Genomic DNA, 23580 nt, shown 5'->3' on the forward strand with positions numbered 1-23580 from the left:
CAATAACCACTATTATTATTGCAGCTATATGACTAAACAACCATGTGTGACTCTATTTCAATACTGCTTTCTTCAAGACTTAATCCATCTTTGGGGGTTGGAGACACTTGAAGATACCTGACCTTCTGTGACTGCTGTGAATGTATCTGTCACACAGGAAGTTCTGGGTTTAAATGAAGTATTTCTCTGACCTCACCTTGTCAATAAAGTCCTGTGGAAAATGCTTGTTCTGGACACATTTTGTGCACTACTTCACAATTCTCTCACCTCTGCCTTATTAGCTACAACCAGAACTACCGACCAGGAGAATTACATAGTACCCAGCTGGGATGGAGTTTCTCTGGCACCCAAGGGTGGGACTCCTAGAGGTGTGGGGAGTTTACCCGTATGGAGTGGCCCTGAGATTTGCCACAGGGACACTAGTGCACAAGCCCCACAATCCTGAACTCCCAAATACCCTTGAACTTTCTGACCAGCAAAGCAGCTCCTTCTTTGGGGAAGAGAGCTGCCCCTTCTTGCCTGGAGACCTGCAAAGAGCTCACCTGAGTCAGCTGCCTCATAAGGTGATGCTCCCCTTCCTCAAAATCCTTCCACCCCTGCTGATAATTAGGGCCAGGTCTCAGCACAGCCTGCAGGGAAATTTCCTAGAGACAGTCCCTGCTCCTGCAGGAAACAGCTTTGTACTAAAGGACTCTCAGGTTCCACTGTTATGTACAGATGGGATGGAGAACGTGTGGGTAAGGAAGGGTTGATGCGGTGAGTGTCAGGCTGGACTGAAGAGACCTTATCAACCAAGAAACACTCTCCTGTAACTGGTGGCTTAGTATCCTGGCACAGACACCTGGTCCTCAAATGTTGGGATGGTTCCTGGAAGCCTAGGCACAAGGAAGGCCTACCGTGAATTAAATGGAGATTCTGGAACTGCCTTGGCATGATATTGAGAGATGAGTTGAAGGTTTGAAGGTTGAAGGGTTAAGACTGGACTTACCACAAGAAAATAAAGAACAGCCCACTATCTGACTATGGGGACTTCCCAGGAGGCACTGGTGGTAAAGAACCTACCTGCCAATGCAGGAAACATAAGAGACATGGGTTCAATCCCTGAGTCAGGAAGATCTCCTGGAAGAAGGCATGGAAACCCACTCCAGTATCCTTGCCTGGACAATCCCATGCACAGAGGAGCCTGGAGGGCTCCAGTCCATAGGGTTGCAAAGAGTTGGACACTTCATGGGAAATAGATGGGGAAACAGTGGAAACAGTGTCTGACTTTATTTTTCTGGGCTCCAAAATCACTACAGATGGTGACTGCAGCCATGAAATTAAAAGACACTTACTCCTTGGAAGGAAAGTTATGACCAACCTAGATTGCATATTCAAAAGCAGAGACATTACTTTGCCAACAAAGGTTCGTCTAGTCAAGGCTATGGTTTTTCCTGTGGTCACGTATGGATGTGAGAGTTGGACTGTGAAGAAGGCTGAGCGCCGAAGAATTGATGCTTTTGAACTGTGGTGTTGGAGAAGACTCTTGAGAGTCCCTGGGACTGCAAGGAGATCCAACCAGTCCATTCTGAAGGAGATCAGCCCTGGGATTTCTTTGGAAGGAATGATGCTAAAGCTGAAACTCCAGTACTTCGGCCACCTCATGCGAAGAGTTGACTCATTGGAAAAGACTCTGATGCTGGGAGGGATTGGGGGCAGGAGGAGAAGGGGACAACAGAGGATGAGATGGCTGGATGGCATCACTGACTCGATGGACGTGAGTCTGAGTGAACTCCGGGAGTTGGTGATGGACAGGGAGGCCTGGCGTGCTGCGATTCATGGGGTTGCAAAGAGTCGGACATAACTGAGCGACTGATCTGATCTGATCTGATCTGAAAGTGACTTAGCACACAGCACACACAGCTGACCATGATTCTAGAAAAACCAAGAGGTTGCTCCCTTCTCTAAAGGGTAAGAGCACTGGTGAGATGTCCAATGGTTCTGGTCTCCATTGGCTGGAGTGGACATGGGAGATGCTCCCTGGTATTGGGCTCTTTTGGAGGATGACAGGATTCCAAAAGACCAGAGGCCAAGTGGTGACAACTAAGCATCAGAGGCTAGATGAATGTAAACACCATAATCCAAAGCAAGGCCAGAGTAACAAACGGAGTGCTTTGATCATTAGGAACCTGTGGCCATGACAGATCAGCTGCAGGCAAGATGGGTGGACTGACTAGGGGCGTTATTTGACTTGTATAAAAAAAAATCAACAGTGAGCTGGAGGGACTTCCCTGGTGGCCCAGTAGCTAAGACACCATGCTCCCAATGCAGGGGGCCTAGGTTCAATCCCCGAGCAGAGAACTGGATCCCACTAAAGATCCTACATGCCACAACCATGATCTGGCACAGACAAATAAATAAAATTTAAAAAGAAAAAGTAAACAAAAACAAATGACATCAAAATTAAAAACTGAGAGAGAGTGAGCTGGAGAACAGAAGACTGACATCAGCTGCTATAATCCACAGGTTCACAGGCCACTGGAAGAGAAGAGGCTAGGTCTCCTTGGAGAGGAACCGGCCAGAGAGTTCATATGATAAAGAATTCACCGGTCCTGCTACAAAGATCTGTAACTGCTTACAAGGATCTTTGGCACTGGGCAAAGTGGATGCCAAATCTTTTGTGTTGTACTGGGTCTGAGTTGACCCTGAACCTGTGGGACCTAAACGGTAGTTCTCCAGTTGGAGTGGAGGCTTACAGAGTCCCAGTGACAAATGGAGTTGTGACCACATCTGTTTCACAGGGAGTCGAGCAGGTCCACACAAGCATCTGTGGGTATTTCCCCAGCCTCCAGCTGTAAAGTACATAGAGATAAACTTAGACACTAACAGAACCCTCACAATGGCTCCCTAGGAAGACTCAGGACACCATCTCTAGAACAGGAAGATCTACAGATGCTATTTTTCTTACATCTGTAAAACAAAATAGTACTCTGTCCCTGACATAATAGTTGGCAGTCTAAAAAGGTGAAATAAAAAGTAGAATATTTGCCTTAGAAGACGGTATGAAGGAACATTTATGGGCTTCCCAGGTGGTGGTATGGTATAAGAATCTGCCTGTCAGTGCAGGAGATGCAAGAAATGAAGGTTTGATCCTTGGGTGGGAAGATCCCCTGAGGAAGGCATGGCAACCCACTCCAGTATTCTTGCCTGCAGAATCCCAGGGACAGAGGAGCCTGGCTGAAGTCCATGAGGTCGCAAAGAGTTGGACACGACTGAGCAACTTAGCAAGCATGCACATTAAGGAACTACAACAGCTTTTTGTCATGTCTGACATTCCTTGCATTTCCATGGTATTTAGTGACCTAAATTCTGCCCAACATCAGGCAAGCTGAATATAAAATACCACAAAAACCCAAGAACAAATAGACATTTGGCAACTTGAAATTGAGTAGTTAAAAGTTACTCATTTGGGCAAATGAAATCCCTACTCTTCCCACAGAGTTACCTTCTTCTTAATGACTGGAAATAGAACTTTGTTAGACAAATAGAAAGGGGGAAAAAAAAAATGACACCAGTTTCTGAAATTGAAATTAACGGGCTATAATTAGGAGTACCTTCAGCTAATTTCTGCCTTAAGAAGAATATGTTGCGAAGTGATTTAACACTGAATTACTTATACTGATTATCTTAAATAATTTCAGGTGTCACTGTTCATCCAAACAGTGACACAGAAAAATTCTACAGCTAAGGAGTAATATTCTACTCTTATTCTTCCCTTATTTGCCTTCACAGTGCTTTGCAAAAAGTAGATACTCTTTATGTAGTTAGTGAGAGCCATTTGTCTATGACAAAAGACCACTAGAAAAGCAGTCCTTTGCAGACCAAAGTCTAACTATGGGTACACTGTTCATTTTGTTTAGTCATCCTAACACTTAGAATCTAAATGGAACATGAATTTTGGTTGAAGAAATATCACTGGCTGTTATATCTGAAAAATACCAGGGTCCTGGAGTGAGAATACAAAGTGGTATCTTCACAAGTACCTGGCTTTACATTCTGCAATGGAGCTTTCAAAAGCTTTGCAGATTGGTGTTATTCACTGTACTTGTATCTCCCCAAATTCGTGTATTGAAGCCTAATCCCCAGTGGGATGGAATTGGGAAGCTGCTTAGGGAGGTAGTTAGGTTTAGATGAGGTCATGAGGGTGGGGCCCCATAATGGGATTAGTACTCTTCTAAGAAGAGGAGACCAGAGTCCCCTCTCTCCCTGCCATCTGAGGATACAGCAAAGGGGTGGCTGTCCACAAGCTAGGAAGAGAGTCCTTGCCAAAACCAGAATCACCCAGCATTTTGACCTTGGACCTCCTGGCCTCCAGAACTGTGAGAAAGAAATGTTTGCTACTTAAGCCACTCAGTCTATGGTTTTCATTATAGCAGCCTGAACTAAGATAGTTGTCCTCACATCTATTTTAGAAATTATTTTAAATTTAACCATACAAGTAATACATATGTAATTTCTCATTGTACATTAAAATTCAAATATGACAGTGAAAGAAAAATTCCCCTTGAATTTCACCTTCTCTTCATCCCAATTTCCTTCCTGTAGGAAACTATATTCCCAGTTTGATGTCATCCCTTTCAAATTATTTCTGTGGGCATGTATACACACACAAACACACAAGCACAAACACATATTCTCTCAATAGTATACAGCTGTGTGTGTGTGCATTTTAATAATTATTATATTAATTCTTTGCAACTTGATTTTTTTTTTTTTAAAAACTGCTGTAATAGGATTCTGTGGAATACTAGTTTATTTAGACTTTCCTTTATTGATAATCATTTAGGCTGTTTACAATTCTTTTTTTATTTTTGTCACAAATAATGTGGCAATGAACAAATATCTCTTTGCATCCATCACACACATTTTCAGATGGAACAAACGGAAAAAACGTGCCCATCTTACCCAGCTTTGCAGTATGGACTAGAGAAAAACAGAGAAAGCTCACCGGCCTACTGGCTTACTTTCCAAGGTTCTCCCTACATAACATAAGGTCATTAATTTTACTTAATCAATTCTGATGCCATTAAATATATATATATATATATACTAAAATATATTTTTTAACTTTATAAATATAATACAGTTATGAAAGTGGAAGTGTTAGTTGTTCAGTCATGTCTAACTCTTTGTGACCCCAAGGACCGTAGCCCACCAGGCGCCTCTGTCCATGGGATTCTCCAGGCAAGAGCATTGGAGTGGGTAACCATTTCTTCCTCCATGGGATCTTCCCAACCCAGGTATTGAATCCAGGTCTTCTGTACTGCAGGCAGATTCTTTACTGTTTGAGCCACAGGGAAGCCCTACAATACAATTATGTGTGTGTGTGTGTGTGTGTGTGTGTGTGTGTATATAAATGCACATACATTCTAGTTAGCCTTTGCAACAACTCCTACTGGATCAGCAACATTCCTTTAAAAATTCCCAGACGTGTCTTTCTCTGCACATCAGGGCCACAGAGAGGACTGTCGGGCAGCATTTCACCAAGAGTGCATTCTACTGCTCTGAGACTTGGGAGCAGAATCACTTAGAGGCCAAGTTCACAGCAGTACATAACCCTCCTCCAAGGAACACCTCCATTTCTGGAGATGTAGCTTTTAAGCTGCTTTACAGAGACACAGCAGCGGAGCAAACACCAAAGGGCAAAAGCAGCCCCATCTGGATACCAGGTGGAATCCAGTAAATATGATGGTAGGAATGATAAGAGAGGTAACAGTGCCGAACCTTTTAACCCTGGACCACGCATCATGATAAGGTCTTCACTTAAGACCTCTGGACAGCACGGGGGTTGGCCCTGTGAATACCCACCTTCCATAGGTGAGGAAATAAACCAAAAAGAGGTCAGGCCACTTAACCAGATTGCACAGCTAGCCAGAGGTCGGGTCAGGATGTGACCTGCTTGCCAAATTCTAGGGCAACTGTTCTCAACTGCTGGGTGCTGCCTAACTAGCTTCATGATGGTATCCACTGAGACTTTCCTGGTGGTCCAGTGGTTAAGAATCCACCTTGCAATGCAGGGGACTCAGGTTCGATCCCTGGTCGGGGAAGTAATCTCCCCCATGCTGCAGAGCAGCTGAGCCTGAGTGCCACAATGAAGAATCCTGCCACTAAGACCCAATGCAGCCAAATAAATAGATAAATATTTTAAAAAAGAAGGCATCATCTTTTCACATTAGGCCAAATATATGGCATTCCTTCAGAATACATGCATTTTTTTACTTAAATTTGCTCTCCACACAGAACAAGGTCCTAAATCATACTGGTCACTACTGCCAGGGGTTCTCTGTACAGCATCCTGCTGAAGGGTCCTGGGTACGCTAGGACCTGGCACAGGGGAGGAATGCAGCCAGACACCATATGCACATCACGTTCTGTATTTATCAGTGAAACCAAAAGCACAAACTCAGATCTTCGCACTGATCTTTCCATGTGTGTATGTGTGTGTTTTTAACTCGTGTCTGTTTTAATCTTATTGCCCCAGCTATCAAAACACAGCAGCTGGGGAAACATGCAAACAGTATACAGTAGTAGAGCTTTTCAAGCCAAATATTTATTTCCTAGAGTGGCTAATTCTTAGAAATGTTACCTTATTTATACCACAGGCATTTGAGATTTACTACTTACACTTAATGAAAGCCAAAGGTTTAGAGGGTACATGACTCCCTTTCTCCTAAATCAAGATGCCTTTCAACATAGTGGAGACATTCAAGTATTACTACTTACATTATAACACAGTTAATCATAAGGAAGTTTTAAATATACATTCAGTTTTAATGAACTTGATTGAGGCAGCGATTGGGGAACCTTACTCTTGTTTAAAACTTGCAATACCTTCTTCTCTTTTCCCTAAAGAAGCTCTGTGCTCTATTTAGCTGAAAGAGGAATCCAAAGAGAGTCCCACTAAAAGTCTGCCAGGCTCTCACAAAGGTATCCTTTTCCACCTGCCAGGTAGGCAGCCCCACTTTGCAATCATGCTGATAGCAGGGACGGGAATGACGAACCTTCCTCAGGCAGCAGGTCCCTAAGTCTACAATGTTTTGGGTGATTCAGAATGGACTAGCTACCCCCTCCCCCAAGTGCACACACTGTATCACATGACCGAGTTCTATTTTCTACAACAGTCAACACCATGCAAGATCATTTTCATTAATTTACTTACTTGCATATTGTCTGTCTCCAGTCACCCCCATCCCATGGGAGCTCCAAGAGGGCTGGGGCTTCTCCCATCCTCCGGGTCTCTCCCATGTTCATCACTTTATCCCCAAGCCTGCCACAGTCGCTGAGCACAGTAACACTTACAGATATTTGCTGAATGAATGAATGAATGAGTTGTCTGTGATATGTCTAGTCAAGAATGTAAAAATAAGGGACTAACCTGGCAGTCCAGTGGTTAAGACTCCATGCTTCCACTGCAGGGGGCATAGGTTCGATCCCTGGTGGGGGAACTAAGATCTTGCCTGTCACTTGGTATGATCAAAAAAAAAGGATCTAAAGATTCTGTTAAACAAATTCCTATTCATCAAAAAGTGCTTTACAAACTCACTGGTTAGGAAAAAGATTAGGCCAAAATCTTCATTCCTCCTCACTCACTGCTCTGGAGGGACAAATCTTTCAAGTTCAGAAAATGACTTCTCCATAAAACAGGTTTTCAATGAACTGTTTTTTCCTTTCGGCAAAGGCAACAGTCACAGAGTAATTACAGGCTTGACACCTAAGAGGGTCATAAATTAGTTGAAAAGCTTTGTACCTCCCCCGACTTATCTCTCCTTTGACTGTCAGCAAGAACCCGTTAGGGAGGCAACACGATACCAATTCAGTGGTTGGGGACAAATGCTTCAAGTCAGCCATAAAAGTATCTAATTGTCTTTGAAAATTAAACTCTTCTATAGCCGAGCCATACGTGGTTGCATTATTAATACTGCAACTTGACACAGGAAAAAAAAAAAGACCTGCCCCATCCTCCAAGGGATTCAGACTCCTAGGACATCAGTCTGTAATTTAACATAACGAAATAGACATCTAGCTAACAATCCCCCCATATCCTGGGGGTGTAAATGTATTTTCAAGTCATCTTGAGGAGACACACAGACTCAAAAAATACATGCGTTAATATATATTGGATTTCAGAAAACCAAACCTTACTACTTATTGGCACCAGGTACTATGTGACATCCCTAGACTCACCTTGCCCAGGTCACTCAGAGTATCTGGCTTACCCCACAATCCCACTAGGTGTACAGAAGTGGCAGACAGGGAGAGAGCTGCTTTGGGGAGAGTATGGTGATCATGAAGAGAAGCTTTTCTCCACCCACATGCATTCACGGTGGTTGCTGGCGAGGGGGTTCTTGGACAGACTAGAAATACCTTCAAGAAGGGCAGAGCAGAACTGTTCCTCAACTGGATGTCAGCTTGGCCAGCAGACTTGCTAACTTGCCCCTGTTTACTGGGGCAGAGGAAAAGACAACTGAAGATGATCTAGAGAAGACTCTAGGGTTAAGAGGGACCAGCCTCCCCACAAATTCCAGATTCTGGGTTCCTAGGATATATGGAAGCAGGTCCTCGAGAGTGAATCCAAGAGGAGGGAACACTGTGGAGCATGTATGGGCTCCTTACCACATCGGGCTGCTGCTGCTGCTGCTAAGTCGCTTCAGTCGTGTCTGACTCTGTGGGACCCCAGGGATGGCAGCCCACCAGGCTCCGCTGTCCCTGGGATTCTCCAAGCAAGAACACTGGAGTGTGTTGCCATTTCCTTCTCCAATGCAGGAAAGTGGAAAGTGAGAGTGAAGTTGCTCAGTCGTGTCTGACTCTTCGAGACCCCATGGACTGCAGCCTGCCAGGCTCCTCCATCCATGGGATTTTGCAGGCAAGAGTACTGGAGTGGGGTGCCATTGCCTTCTCCAAGTTGTCAAATACATAGCACATTACCTGACCCTTATTAAGTGCTGTAAGCACTAGCAAGTACATTTATTATTATTCTATTTGAAGCCCAGATTCTATATGACTAGTGACATGACTTTGGGCAAGTCCCTAAATTCCATGGGCCTCTGTAAAAGTAAAGATAATCATATGTACTTCACAGGGTTGCATGTGGGTATGTTAGAGTCTCATAACTTGTAAACGCTTAATACAGTGTAAACTATTAGTACTTTAATTCATTCATTCATTGGATGACCTTTGAAAAGGCATGTAACAGCAAATCAGAAATGCTTCCTGCCTCCATGGAACTTAAAGTCTAGTGGGAAAGGTTGGCACTGAGCAAGTGATTCTAAGTGTGATATTAAAGGGAAACTTAGTGTACTCTAGCAATATATAGCTGAGGGAATGAACCTAGCCTGGGAGATCAGGGAAGGCCCCCTTAAGGAAGTGGAATTCCAGATGCACTCCAGGTGGAATAAGCAGCTTGCACAAAGCCCCTGAGTCTAGAATTAGTGTAGCACATTAGATAAGCTGTGGACAGATGACAAAAAGCAGAGAGAAGTGTGATAGTGAATTTTATGTGTCAACTTGCTGCACCACAGGGTGCGCAGATATTTAGTCAAACACTCAGGATGTTTCTGTAAGGCTGATTGGGGATGAGATTAGCATTTAGTCAGGGGATTTGAGTATAGTAGATTCCCCTCCATAATGTGGGTGGACTTCATCTAGTTGAAGGTCTGGCTAGAACAAAAAGAGAATCCTCCAGCAGATTGCTTTCAGACTGGAATTGAAACATCAGCTCTCTTGGGTCTCCAGCCTGCTGGCCCAGTCTACAAATTTTGAATTTGCGAGCCTCCATAATCACAACAGCAAAATCCTTATAATAAATCTCTTAACACACACACATCCCATTGGTCTGTCTCTCTGGAGAACCTGACTAATACAGGGAATAAGGAGGGATGACGTTGTGTTGCGGGTGGAGGCCACTCAAAGGTCCAGTGATCCAGTGACGGGAAGAAAAGGCAAGGAAGGTGTATGGGGCGATGGTGAGCCCTGAGAAGGCATTTAAGAGGAAGTCCCGCGGCCAAATCAGCAATATTGAAATGGTCTGCATGGTGCGGCATGAAGAGCAGAGGGATGGGGCAACGGTAGGGCCCAGGGTTATCAACGGGACTACAGTTGCTGCAGCATCACAGATGCAGAGGCTTGGACTGGGATAAGGATTCGGAGATGCTGAAATAGAAGGATCTGAGAAATATCAACCAGTCTTCATCCATGTGATTGGGTAATAATGTCTTTTCTCTTAGAAAAGTGAGATAAAGCATCCTATGGTTCTCCTTCAAGGAAAGTACTTGCTAGTACAATGGATTCACTGCTTCTTCTAGTTGGAACATATTTATTTGCCCATGTCTTCCATTCTATTGATTCCTCTATCTAACAGTGACATAACTGTGAAAACAGAAGCCAAGAGAAAGAACAGATCACAGTGTTGGCTGAATTCCCAGACAGGAGCACACCTCTCCATCCACTGGTCGGGGCAAGGGGGTGCATGGCCACAGGCACACTGAGCCACCTCTTGTCTCCACAGACAAGCTCTCTGGGTCACAGAGCAACAGAGATTAGGCCTCCCGTGCTTACGACTCCTAAAACTGACTGAGGTTAACAAAGCTTCCTATGAATGCCCATGACAGCATTTTTAGATCTGTGTGGGGCAAATAATCTCAACCATCTTTTTAACCCCTAACGTTCCAATGCAGAAGATGAACAAATAGATTTGCTCCTCAAAGCACCCTTTCTGCTTTCTAAATGGTCTTCCATTGCACAGCATGAGGAGTGAAGGGACCAGGAGAGCTTCGTGCGGCTGCTGGTGGAACCTCTCCACCCAGCATAAGGTCTGACTTTCAGCATCAGGTTATACATGTATCTTGGGAACATTTTCAAAGCAAGTCCTCCTGACCGAGTTTCCTGCATCCTTTATTTATTACTCCAACCTGGGCCCTTCCTGCTGGGCTGGCCTGGCCCCAAGCTGGAATGCTGTAAGTGGAAGGCCTGATGCAGTCTGGGCACTGTGCCAAGTGAGGACCACTGATGCTCTGTCTCTTTGAGTAGGAACTAGGCTCCTTAACTCCCTGCTGCCACTGAAGGGTTTTATTACTCACTTAAGGTCACCTCAGAATCAGGTCACACAAAAAGGGATTCCAAACAGTATTAAGATAGTTTACATGCCTCACTCTGTGCCCAATTCAGGAAACGGTAAACGGACTGTAAAATCCCCTGCCGACTTCAAACACTGAGAACTGGTCAGGCCCCCCCCAGTCCCTGTCTCCAGCTGCGGCCACACTACAGAGCCAGGCACAGGACTTCCAGGGCTCTATTCCTTGAGGGTTCACAGATGGAAGGGTGCTGGGCCAGGCTGAGCAGAGGGAACAGGAGGCTCAGAACCCCCACTTCAGTGTAAGAATGTTTACCCCTCTAGGCCTTCCAGAAGTCAGCACCAGGGCACTGGGGAAACACAGGATGGATCGGACCACTCAAAGATCATTCAAAACCAATGGTAACCAGGCTTGCTTCAGCAGCACATATACTAACAAAACCTACGGTAACCAATCAGGAGTTTGGCATTAGCAGATACACACTCCTGTATATAAAATAGATAAACAATAAGGACCTACTGTATAGCACAGGGAACTGTATTCAATATCTTGTAATAACCTACAATGGAAAGTAATCTGAAAGAGAATACACACACACACAAACACACACACATATATATATATATATATCTGAATCACTTTGCTGTATACCAGAGACTAATACAACACTGTAAACTATACTTAAATTTTAAAAATATCAATGGTAACAAGACCACTCACACACATGTGTGCATGCACACATACACACACACAATTAGCACCTCAGAAGCAAACCAGCAGCCTGTGGCAGCAAGAGGTGACTGCAGAAAATATTAAAGGTACAAAAAGACCCGACAGGATGGAGATGCTAGTTTTCCAGGCCAGACCAGATAGCAGGACGTACAGCCTGCTGCCAGCTGGGAGCCCTCAAGGCTAGGGGTCCACGTCTCTAGGAATGGAGCTCTGGGCACAGGGACCCATTTTTAATTTTCTTAAAGCAGAGCAGAAAGAGCTCCTTCCTACGGATGAGAAGTTCAGCTGAAGGCATTTCCCTTTCCTGCTGGTTGGAGAATTATAAAGGTTATAATTCTAACCTGCTACTCTGGCTCTTCTTCCATAGGGTGAGAAGCATATGAACTGATGTTATTCTCTTTTAAATTGCATATGAGCTCATTTCATTACAGAAACGTGTTGTATAGCCGAACAGACTGCACCATTATCAGACACTAGAGGTAAGAGCATGTAGCATTAGAACCAGTATCTGACATTAGACACCAACCCAGCCCAAGAGACTGATTCACGCAGTAAACTCCTCAAGAGTAGTGACTTTCATGTATTTATTTCAACAAGCTCAGCACCAAACACGGTAGTGTCCTAAGTGGTTGTCGAATGAATAAATGATACTAGCTGCTCCAGCCACTGAGAAACCTGCGCAGAGAGAGGTGTGGATCTGGCAACTTTGGCATATCACAGACCCTGTGACATCAAACTTTCCACAGCTTCTCTTACGGTAAAAAGGGAGAATTCTAGATCCAGAAAGGAGTGGAAACTCTTCTCTGGGCAGGATAGGAATGAGTTATCAGGATGATAAATATAAAAAAAGAACAGTCCCCTTGTGGCCATAGAGCACTACGTCTCAGCTCTTTTGAAAAGTTCAGTGCTTGCCTTTGTCACTTTTTATGAAATACCTAAGTATGTGTGTGTGTATGTGTGTTCAGTCGCTCAGTCACGTCCAACTCTCTACAATCCTATGGTCTGTAGCTCACCAGGCACCTCTGTCCATGGAATTTTATAGGCAAGAATCCTGGAGTGGATTGCCAAGCCCTCCTCCAGGGGATCTTCCCAACACAGGGATCAAGCCTGTATCTCTTACGTCTCCTGCAGTGGCAGGCAGATTCTTTACCACTAGCACCAAGTGGGAAGTGGTAAGTCCATACCCTGAAAGACCCTGAAGTCCTCCAACCATAAGTTGGTCCAGTAATAGAAAAAAAGTCTTCCAGCAAATGAAACTACTGACAAAGGATTAATCACCAAAATATACAAGCAGCTCATTCAGCTCAATACCAGAAAAACAAACGACATAATCAAAGAGGAGAAGACCTAAACAGACACTTCTCCAAAGAAGACACACAGATGACTAATAAGCACATGAAAAGATGTTCAAAATCACTTATTATTAGAGAAATGCAAATCAAAACAAGGAGATATCACCTCATACTGGTCAGAATGGCCATCAACAAAAAAATCTATAAACAAAGAATGCAGAGAGAGGGTGTGGAGAAAAGGGAATGTTCTTGCACTGTTGGTGGGAATGCAAACTGACACAACCACTATGGAGAACATATGGAGAGTCCTTAAAAAAAAAAAAAGGGGAATAAAACTATCCTATGACCCAGCAATCCCACTACTGAGTATATACCCTGAGAAAACCGTAGTTGAAAAAGACACAGGTACCCCAACATACATAGCAGCACTATTTACAATAGCCAGGACATGGAAGCAACCTATATGTCCATCAACAGAGGAATTGATCAAGAAGCTATGGTACATATACACAATGGAATATTACTCAGCCACAAAAAGGAATGCATTTGACTCAGTTCTCATGAGATGGCTGGACCTAGAGCCTACTACACAGAGTGAAGTAAGTCAGAAAGAGAAAGATAAATATCATATACTAACACATATATATGGAATCTAGAAAGATGGTGCTGATGAACCTATTGGCAGGGCAGTAATGGAGATGCAGAGACAGAGAAGAGACTTGTGGACACAGGGGAGGGAAGAGAAGGTGGGACTGATTGAGAGGCTGTCACTGAAACATGCACAAAACCATATGTAAAATTAGATAGCCAGCGGAAATTTGCTGTATGATGCAGGGAACTCAAATCCAGTGCTCTGTGACAAACTAGAGGGTGGGATGGGGTGGAAGGTGGGAGGGAGGATCATAAGGGAGGGGACATATGTATACTTACGGCTGATTCATGTTGATATATGGCAGAAACTAACAAAATATTGTAAAGCAATTATCCTCCAATTTAAAAATAAAATAATTTTTTAAAAAACTTTCTTTAAACAACAAGGTCCTACTATATAGCCCAGGGAACTGTGTTCAATATTATCCTGGGAGAAACCACCCAGGATAAGAATATAAAAAAGAACATATATATATAAGGACTTGCCTGGTGGTTCAGACAGTAAAGCGTCTGCCTACAATGCAGGAGACCCAGGCTCAATCCTTGGGTCAGGAAGATCTCCTGGAGAAGGAAATGGCAACCTACTCCAGTATTCCTTCCTGGAAAATCCCATGGACAGAGGAATCTAGTGGGCTATAGTCCATGGGGTCGCAAAGAGTCAGACACGACTGAACGACTTCACTCATATGTATATATATGAGACTCGGTGTGTAACTGAGTCACTTTGCCATACAGCAGAAATTAACACAACACTGTAAATCAACTATATTTCAATAAAAAATAAAGAAAAAGCATTCTTGAAACATCTCCTTAGATCCTCTGAAGGACAATCTTTGAAGGCAAATTCCCTCTTTATATTTACCAAGAGCCAACCCTCCCCAGCTGATCCCACGAAGACACCCGCTCACGAATGCAAAAAACCAAACTGCCTCTCAAAGCTGCCACCACGTTCCCTCCTGCCTGAATTCCCAGGGAGTGTGGAAAGAGAAACAGAGGTCACCTGGGACACATGTGTACCTAAAAGTTAAAAAACTCTTTTCGGTAATGTGATAATCACCACCACATGTGAATTTCATCATTTCTTATAATTTGTTGTTCAGTCGCTAAGTTCATGTCCCACTCTTTGCAACCCCACGCGTACGCCAGGTTTCCCTGTCCACTATCTCCCAGAGTTTGCTCAAACTCCTGTCCATTTCTTACACGTTATCTATTTTGCTTCAAAAAGGAAGGAAGATGTTAATCTTGTCCAATGCAAGACTGACTGCCCAAGATGCTGCAGCTCCTTAAATATCATCCTCTCCTGAGGCCTACCCTCCAGCGCCCGGGCACAGATTACCATGGTTAATTGTGGGAGAATAAAACAACAGGCTGAAGAGGCTGCTCCAGCTCTCAAGGGGAAACCCGCCATCTCCATATGACCAAGATAGACCCTGGACACAGAAGGTCATCCCAGCTTCGCTGCCTAGGGATTCTGGTGACCTGGAGCAATCCCTGCATCTTTGATCCCCCTGATGTGCTGAAGGCTGCATCTCAGGAGGGTCAGGACCAGGCTTTGGGGCACCAGAAGTGACCCCCTTCCTCCTTATGCAGTGCTGGGGCCAGATACTGAGACCAGGAGGGTGCAGTCTAAATAAGTGCAGCTCAAGGTCATGAGACTCTCCCTCCTAATCTCTCCTGGAAGAGAAGGAGGGAGAAATCCTCCTAGAACCAAGAGACGTTAGTCCCTCAATCTTCAGGGGCTGCCCTATAAAAATCTCCCAGACCACTGGTGGATACTGCTGACCCAGGAAGCTAGAATTCCTTCTACAGATTTGGCAGAGACAAAAAACGTATCTGACAAAGTAAAAGTGACAAACCGAACAGGGATGACAAACAATTCCTGATTTGGAAGGATATCAGCTTATTTAATGACCTATTAAGAAGGGTCATCTCACATACTGCTTCAAGGAGACACCCCCAAATTATCTCATTTCTCTTTTTAATTGAGACAGATTTGATAGATAACACTGTGCTATTTTCAGTATTTCATTTCTTACTTTCCCCTTCAGCAGAGGTGCTGGCCTCAGCTCACTCTGCAGGAAGCTGTTTGGCAGCTCGTTCTCAGTATCTGACGCCGTTTCCCTCTGACCATTCAGAGATGCAGCTGAGTGCCATCAGCACCTCCCTTGCCCCAGCGACAGCCTAGGGAAAACCTGAATGGTGGCTGCCTGCCCTACACCAGAGTTCCGGGAACTGCAGCTTCTACAAAGCATCTCCCAGGGACCCTTCTCCCATGGTTGCGTACAGATTCTTTCAGGCCAGGAATTAACAAGATTCAGGACCAAGGAAATCAACCCTGAATATTCACTGGAAGCACTAATGTTGAAGCTCAAGCGCCAATACTTTGGCCACCTGCTATGAAAAGCTGACTCACTGGAAAAGACCCTGATGCTGGGAAAGACTGAGGGCAGGAGGAGAAGCGGGTGACAGAAGATGACATTTGGATGGCATCACCGACTTGATGAATATGAGTCTGAGCAAACTCCGGGAGATAGTGAAGTACAGGGAACACCGACGTGCTACAGTCCATGGGGTCGCAAACAGTCAGACATGACTGAGCGACTGAACAAAACAAGGACTATATACCAGGCTCAAAAGGGAAAAAAAAAAGGCACTCAGTTTATCTATATACACCGATAGAGGATTCTTTCTGGAGAAATGTACAAACTCACACCAAGGCATTTCGACTGCCAACACAGTCCAAAGAACTTTAAAAGTATAGATTAGGGCATTCCCTGGAGGTCCGGTGGTTAGAACTCTGTGCTCTCACTGCCAAGGGCCTGAGTTCAATCCCTGGTCTGGGAACTAAGACTCCACAAGTAGGGGGGCATGCCTAAAAAATAACTACATTGTTTTTTTTTTAAGTATAGGTTATAAAACAATGTATACCTAATATACAAATTTTGCTTTTACAATTAATGTGTATTGTAAATGCCTGGAAGAGAGGTTGGAAGGGTTTATACTGAAGAAATAACGCTGCTCCTTGGGAGATGGGATTAGGTGATTTTCTTTTTTGTGCTTATACATTTTCTTAAGACTTTTTGTAAGAAAAACATTTAAGGGCTTCCTTCTCCAGTGGCTCAGTGGTAAAGAATCTGTCAATGCAGGAGACACGGGTTCAAAGCCCAGGTCTGGGAAGATCCCTCATGCCGAGAAGCAACCAAGCCCATGCACCGCAACTACTGAGCCTGTGCTCTAGAGCCCAGGAGACTCAACTACTCAGCCTGAGCACCCTAGAGCCCCTGCTCTGCAATAAGAGAGGCCACCACACGAGAAGCCTGTGCACAACTACAGAGGAGCTCCCACTGACCTCACCCAGAGAAAAGGCCACACACCAAAGAAGAACCAGCACAGCCAAAAAGTAATCAGAAAAATATTTAAGTAATGAGGGAAAAAACACATTATTTTTACAAAGGTACCTAGATTTGATCCATCCAATTCTCTCCAGCCCCACAGCAACTACCCAGGCCCAGGCCCCCGCCGTCTCTTGCCACTCACCTGGATTGGTACCAGAGCCTGTCAACCAGGCTTGTTTCACCTTCTCTGGTTGCTTCTCACTGAGGCCGGAGTGCTCTTTTAAAAACAAGAAATCTGATTCTGTCATTTCTATTCTTAAGGCCTTTCACAGCATGGTGGCTGCCCTTAGGAATCAACTTACAACTCTTAACAGGAGGCACTGGCCCCTTGACCCCAGCCTCACCTCTTGGGGCTTGCCACACTCTCAAGTCCTGCCTTGGCAACAGGCGCGTCCCTCATCTGGAACTCTCCCTCCCTCCTTCGTTGGTTTAATCGTCACTCATCTCTGAAGCCTGATTCTGGGTGTCACTTTCCCAGGGAGACCCTCCCTGACCCGCAGGTCCAGGGAAATCCGCTGTGGGTTTCTCTTTGTGACGCTGAGGAGACTTGTCATTACTTGTTTAACTTCTGTCTCCTGGGATGGATTGTGAGCCCCAGGGTGGCAAGGACCACTAGAGCCCCATCTAAGCACATAGTAGATGCTCAAAAAGTACTCAATCTGGGGATTCGACGGCAGTCCAGTGGCTAGGACGCTGTGCTCTCACTGCCAAGGGCCTCGGTTTCATTCCTAGTCAGGGAACTAAGATCCCTCATGCTGCACGATGCAGCCCCCCACCAAAAACACTGAATTTGAATACTTTACTTTTTCAGAAATGAAGTTCTGAAAACCAGAGCAACGTTAAATAAAATCTCTGTATTTCTCAGCATGCTGTAACTGTGATACTTAAGAAATCGCATCTTAAAGAAGAGAATGTGGGAGGACAAACTCTTATTTTTTGCAAATTTTTCTTGTAGCTACATACCTACTGTTCTCTCCTAGGTCAAAACAAACAGCAACACTATCATAATCAAAGCTAATATAACTGGCCACCTTTTAAAAACATGCCCCAGTCTCATTCACATGAAACAAGAAGAGCTGGGTTTGCTCACCCCTTCCACTCTGCAGCCTAGGATTTGAAGTCTAGAGGAATACTTTTTGGCTGCACCTCGAGGCGTGTGGTATCTTAGTTCTCCAACCAGGGATTGAACCCAGGCTCTCAAGCACTGAGTCCTAACCACCAAACTGCGAGGGATTATCCCAAGGCAATACTTCTTAGCTGGTCCCATGTGGCTCAGAAAAACCACTAATAATCCAGGAATCAGTGAACTGTCAACAGAAGATCATTCTCATATGACCTTGGACCCCTACCTGTCTCATCTTTCATAGCTGTGATAACTGCTGTGATATTTTTTTGAGTCTTCGCTATTTGTTGTAATGCTGATAGATTTGCAGCCAAACATACACAGCACACTCTTCACGCATCTGTGCAGGTAACTGCCTGATGTTTACGTGGCTACGCAACAGACTGGACAGGTGGGCTATGCAACCGATTAGACAGGGGGAAGCTGAAGGACTTTCAGGAAAATGAGAAGTGGTACCACATTTTCTTATTCTCACAGCTTGAGTTCATTTGCCCAACCTCTTCTCCAACGTTCTAAGAAAGTCAGTGACCCACACACAAAGTATCAAATGATCCAAAGAATCATTTCTGTTTGGTTGGAGAATTCTCCAGGCAAGAATACTAGAATGGGTTGCCATGCCCTTCTCCAGGTGATCTTTCCAACCCAGGGGTGGAACCCAGGTCTCCCACATTGCAGGCAGATTCTTTACTGTCTGAGCCACCAGGAAAGCCTATTACTAAGGTACTCCTTGAAATACTAGGCACATCAGAGATTACATCAGTCAGGATGGACTCAGTGACAAACAGCCCCCGCATCTCAGTTTCTTTCACACCCCAGCTCTGTCCACTCAGGGTTGGCTGGGGCTCTGTTTCCTCTCTGACTTGCCCAGGCTCACAGAGAAACCATCAGTCCCCAGGGCATAGAGAAAAACAGATCTGGAGGATCATACAATAGTGATAACACGATCTAGCTCAGAAGTGACACAACATACTTTTCACAACTCAGTGGCCACAAGCAGTCACATGGCCCCAAAGACACAAGGAGGTGAGACGCTCAAGCCTATCACATGCCTGTAAGACAGAAAGCTTTGAAGATTCAGTGAACAGCACTGATGTTTGCATAGGGAATCGGGGCCACGTGGGGTTAACAGCATGGGTTGTATAGCCACCTCATCTTGGAGAGGTCACCGTGATCTCTTCGTGCCTCAGTTTTCTCATCCAGAAAATGGGGATAGTAACCGTATTTACCAGCTTCCCTGGTGGCTCAGTGGTAGAGAATCAGCTGGCAATGCAGGAGACGTGGGTTCGATTCCTCAGTTCCCTAGAGAAGGAAATGAAAACCCATTCCAGTATTCTTGCCTGGGAAATCCCATGGACAGAGGAGCCTGGCGGGCTACAGTTCATGGGGTCGCAAGAGTTGGACACAACTTACTGACTCAACAACAGCAACAACAATCATATTTACCTCCTAGGATGGTTAGAAGCAGAGAAGGCAATGGCACCCAACTCCAGTCCTCTTGCCTGGAAAATCCCATGGACAGAGGAGCCTGGAAGGCTGCAGTCCATAGAGTTGCGAAGAGTTGGACACGACTGAGCGACTTCACTTTCACTTTTCACTTTCATGCATTGGAGAAGGAAATGGCAACCCACTCCAGTGTTCTTGCCTGGAGAATCCCAGGGAAGGGGAGCCTGGTGGGCTGCCGTCTTTGGGGTTGCACAGTCAGACATGACTGAAGCGACTTAGCAGCAGCAGCAGCATGGTTAGAAGATTAAATAAGAATTCCTATCTGGAAGGAATTTAGAACCTGGCAAGTAAGTACTACACATAAGCACTACATAAACACTACACAACTTGTAACTATTATTTTGGGAAAATAATTCTTAAGGCAATGCTTTTATTTTGGGGGTAATATACTTCATGAATACACAGTGTGTGAAGTACCAGCACAGAAGCCACACACAAAAGTGGGTACAAAATGAACACTGGCCTTTATGAGCGGAGAACCAGGAGCCCCAGGACCTACTTGGCTAGGCTTCAAATCAGCTTTCCCATTCCTTGGCTTCCAGGTTTCTTTCTTATCTTTACAAGAGGGGCTGTACAGTACAGGGTGATTGTCAACATTCTCCAGCACTAAAGACTTGGAATTCTTTGATTCATGGGTCACTGACTTGATCTGATAAGGTATTTTTCATTGTCTGTACTCTTTATTCTTTAACCATAAAGGAGGATCCTCCCATTTGAATCAAGAGGACACTGATATGTTCTCTACATGGTTCAGGAAGGCCAATATCTCCACTCCAACTGCTCTGGAAGAGCTCCCACTGCGCCCACCGACCACCAGGAAGCTGCCAGGAGAGGGGCAGGTCCTGGGTGCATGTTCAAGAAAGAGGCTCACCTCCCAGGAAAGCAGAGGGGGGTTGGCAGTCACTCAGAGGGCAGCTGACCTCCCCCAGGGCAGGATGAGCTCTCCTTCCACCTCTGGGTGAGGGCCCCAAAACCCTCCACAAACCACTCCCCACAGCACTCAGGAGGCACCCCCCTCGTCTTTGCCTCCCCACCAGTGTCCTGGGTGGGGGCTTCACCTGCGATAGAGGAGCAGTAGCTATCATCCTCCTGGTTTAAGGGAGCCAAGCATTCCCAGAGAATCCTTCCCTGTTATCCAGTCTGGCCCTGTTCTGGGGTCAGGAATAGGGATACACATTTAAAAATTAGGGGGGACTTCCCTGGTGGTCCAGTGGTTACGACTCTGTGCTCCCAATGCAGGGGGCCCAGGTTCCATCCCTGGTCAAGGAACTCAATCCCATGCTGCAGCTAAGAAGTAGCACAGCCAAAGAAATAATTTTTTAAAAAATTTAGAAAGATGTGCTTCGAGGGGGGAAAAAAACTTTCAATAGAAAGAAGCTTTAAAGAGCAGAGAACCATCTACAATATTTCAACCTCAAAGGAATACACTGAGTGTGTGAATTAAAATGTCTGTGTACCTAGGAAAAGTAGTTTTGGGATGCTGCTATATTTCAAACATTAATGACCACGTCTAAAGATCTCAGTCTGGGGAGCTGAGGCCCCTCCTGTTAGGAGCCATTAAAGCTGCCTTCCCCGATGCAATCCAGTCCTCGGAACCCTTCCTGCTCCGCTGTCTGGGAGCAGAGTCTCGTTCTGCTTCCCACTCCACCTGAAGTTCTCGCTCTGCACTGGTGTTAGCATCAGCCCTGGCTGGAATGCCACATCAGGCAAGTCTCACCTTTAGGGCAAAGCTTTCCCTGAATCCTCCAGCCCCACTCCATCATTTCTGAGTTACTTACTGTCAACAGCACCCATTCTTTAAAATAAGGAAAGATACTAAATATTTAATTTGCATAAAACTTCCATATAAAATGTTTTCACATTTTTAATGACAAGCTTAGGTGTACATTTGTGTCTATAACTTTTTTTTTTTTTTTTTTGCTGCACTGTGTGGCTTGTGGGATCTTAGTTCCCTGACCAGGGATTGAACTTGCATCTTCAGCAGTGAAAGTGTGGAGTCCTAACCATTGGACCATCAGGGAATTCCCTGCGATTGTAACTTTTTATATTAGGTTATATAGTTGTGATTGTTACATATAATTGTTTTTTTTTAATTGAAGCATAGTTGATTTACAATGTTGTATTAATTACTGCTGGATAGCAAAGTAATTCAATTATACATACATATATATATTCTTTTTATATTCTTTTCCACTAGGGTTTATTACAGGATATTGAATATAGTTCCTTGTGCTATACAGTAGGACCTTATTGTTTACCCATTCTCTATATAAAAGCTTACGTCTGCTAATCCCCATCTCTCACTTGATCCCTCCCCTAATCCCCTGCCCCTTGGCAACCACCAGTCTGAACAGCACCCATTTGAAACTGCCTTGTGCCATCTTTGAAGGTTCAAGCCATCAGCTATGTGAGTGAGCCCTCTTGGAAGTGAGCTGTCGAGCACCAGTCACGTTGCAGATGACTGTAACCCCTGGCCAATGTCCAGACTGCAGCTTCTCAGGGAACCTCAAGCCAGAACAACTCAGAGAAGCCATTCCCCAATTTCTGACTCATAAGGACCAAGTGAGATATTAAGTGCTTATTGTTTTAAATAAGTTCCAGGAATTCTCTGGTGATCCAGTGGTTAAGACTGTGCTTCCACTTCAGGGTGCATAGGTTCAATCCCTGGTCAGGGAACTAAATCCCACAAGCCACGCTGCTGCTGCTAAGTCGCTTCAGTCGTGTCCGACTCTGTGCGACCCCATAGATGGCAGCCCACCAGGCTCCCCTGGCCCTGGGATTCTCCAGGCAAGAACACTGGAGTGGGTTGCCATTTCCTTCTCCAATGCATGAAAGTGAAAAGTCAAAGCGAAGTCACTCAGTCATGTCCGACCCTCAGCGACCCCATGGACTACAGCCTTCCAGGCTCCTCTGTCCATGGGATTTTCCAGGCAAGAGTCCTAGAGTGGGGTGCCATTGCCTTCTCCCACAAGCCATGGGGACTGGCCAAAAAGAGCCCTTAGTTTGCAGTAATTTGCTATGCAGCAATAACTACCTGACTATAGATGGTAAAGCATCTATAACTGTAGGGAATAAAGCAATTTTAATAAAATATTGATGGTGGAATTTAGGTGGTGGCTATACAGATGTTCATTGTAAAATTCTTTCAGCTTTGTTGTACACAGGACAATTTTCATAATCAAATGTTGGAGGGGAAAGTGCAGGCTGCACAGGAAAAAAACGGCGGCTGATCAGTCCATGACACAACTGCAGTAATGTTTCCCGAACGACAGAAGAGAATGATTTAAAAGGGTTACCAAGGAATACAGTGTACTTTGGAAACGGATATCTTTAAAATGTTATTAATTTTATATTTTTACTATTATTGACTTTGTTTTACTTTTTGACCTCGTGGCATGTGGGATCCCACTTTCACAGCAAGGGACTGAACCCGCTCCCCTGCACTGGAAGCAGAGTCTTAACCACTGGGCCACCAGGGAAGTCCCCTATACACTTAACTAACTATTTAGTACATAAAGTAGTATTAGATATATATGTGGCACTTTACTGATTTTTTTTACCCCAACCTCCAATTTTCAGAGAGACATTGATCTGCCAATTTCTGTTGTATCATCCAGGGCACTCTTCAGGAACCCCATAACTGATGCATGCATGCTCAGTCACTTCAGTCATGTCTGACTCTTTTGCGAGCGCACGGACTGTGCCCCGCCAGGCTCCTCTGTCCGCGAGATTTTTCTGGCAAGAATACTGGAGAGGGTTGCCATGCCCTACTCCAG

At 44.8% G+C, this 23580-nt stretch overlaps 1 protein-coding gene across 4 annotated transcripts in view; it reads right to left on the bottom strand.

The window, feature by feature from the left end:
- ANKRD6 (ankyrin repeat domain 6) overlaps positions 1-23580 on the bottom strand; it is a 182501-nt gene that overhangs the window by 85717 nt on the left and 73204 nt on the right. The window contains exon 1 of one of the 4 annotated variants that reach the window (XM_061427823.1): positions 17321-19745. The exons of 1 other annotated variant lie outside the window; for it this stretch is intronic. The gene's annotated coding sequence lies outside the window, so the exon portion shown is untranslated. Of the gene's footprint in view, positions 1-17320; positions 19746-23580 lie in introns of those variants that run through there. 2 more of the 4 variants (XM_061427819.1, XM_061427826.1) reach the window with 2 other exon arrangements.

The sequence above is a fragment of the Bos javanicus genome, chromosome 9 (assembly GCF_032452875.1).
Source record: "Bos javanicus breed banteng chromosome 9, ARS-OSU_banteng_1.0, whole genome shotgun sequence".
Classification (NCBI taxonomy): domain Eukaryota; kingdom Metazoa; phylum Chordata; class Mammalia; order Artiodactyla; family Bovidae; genus Bos; species Bos javanicus.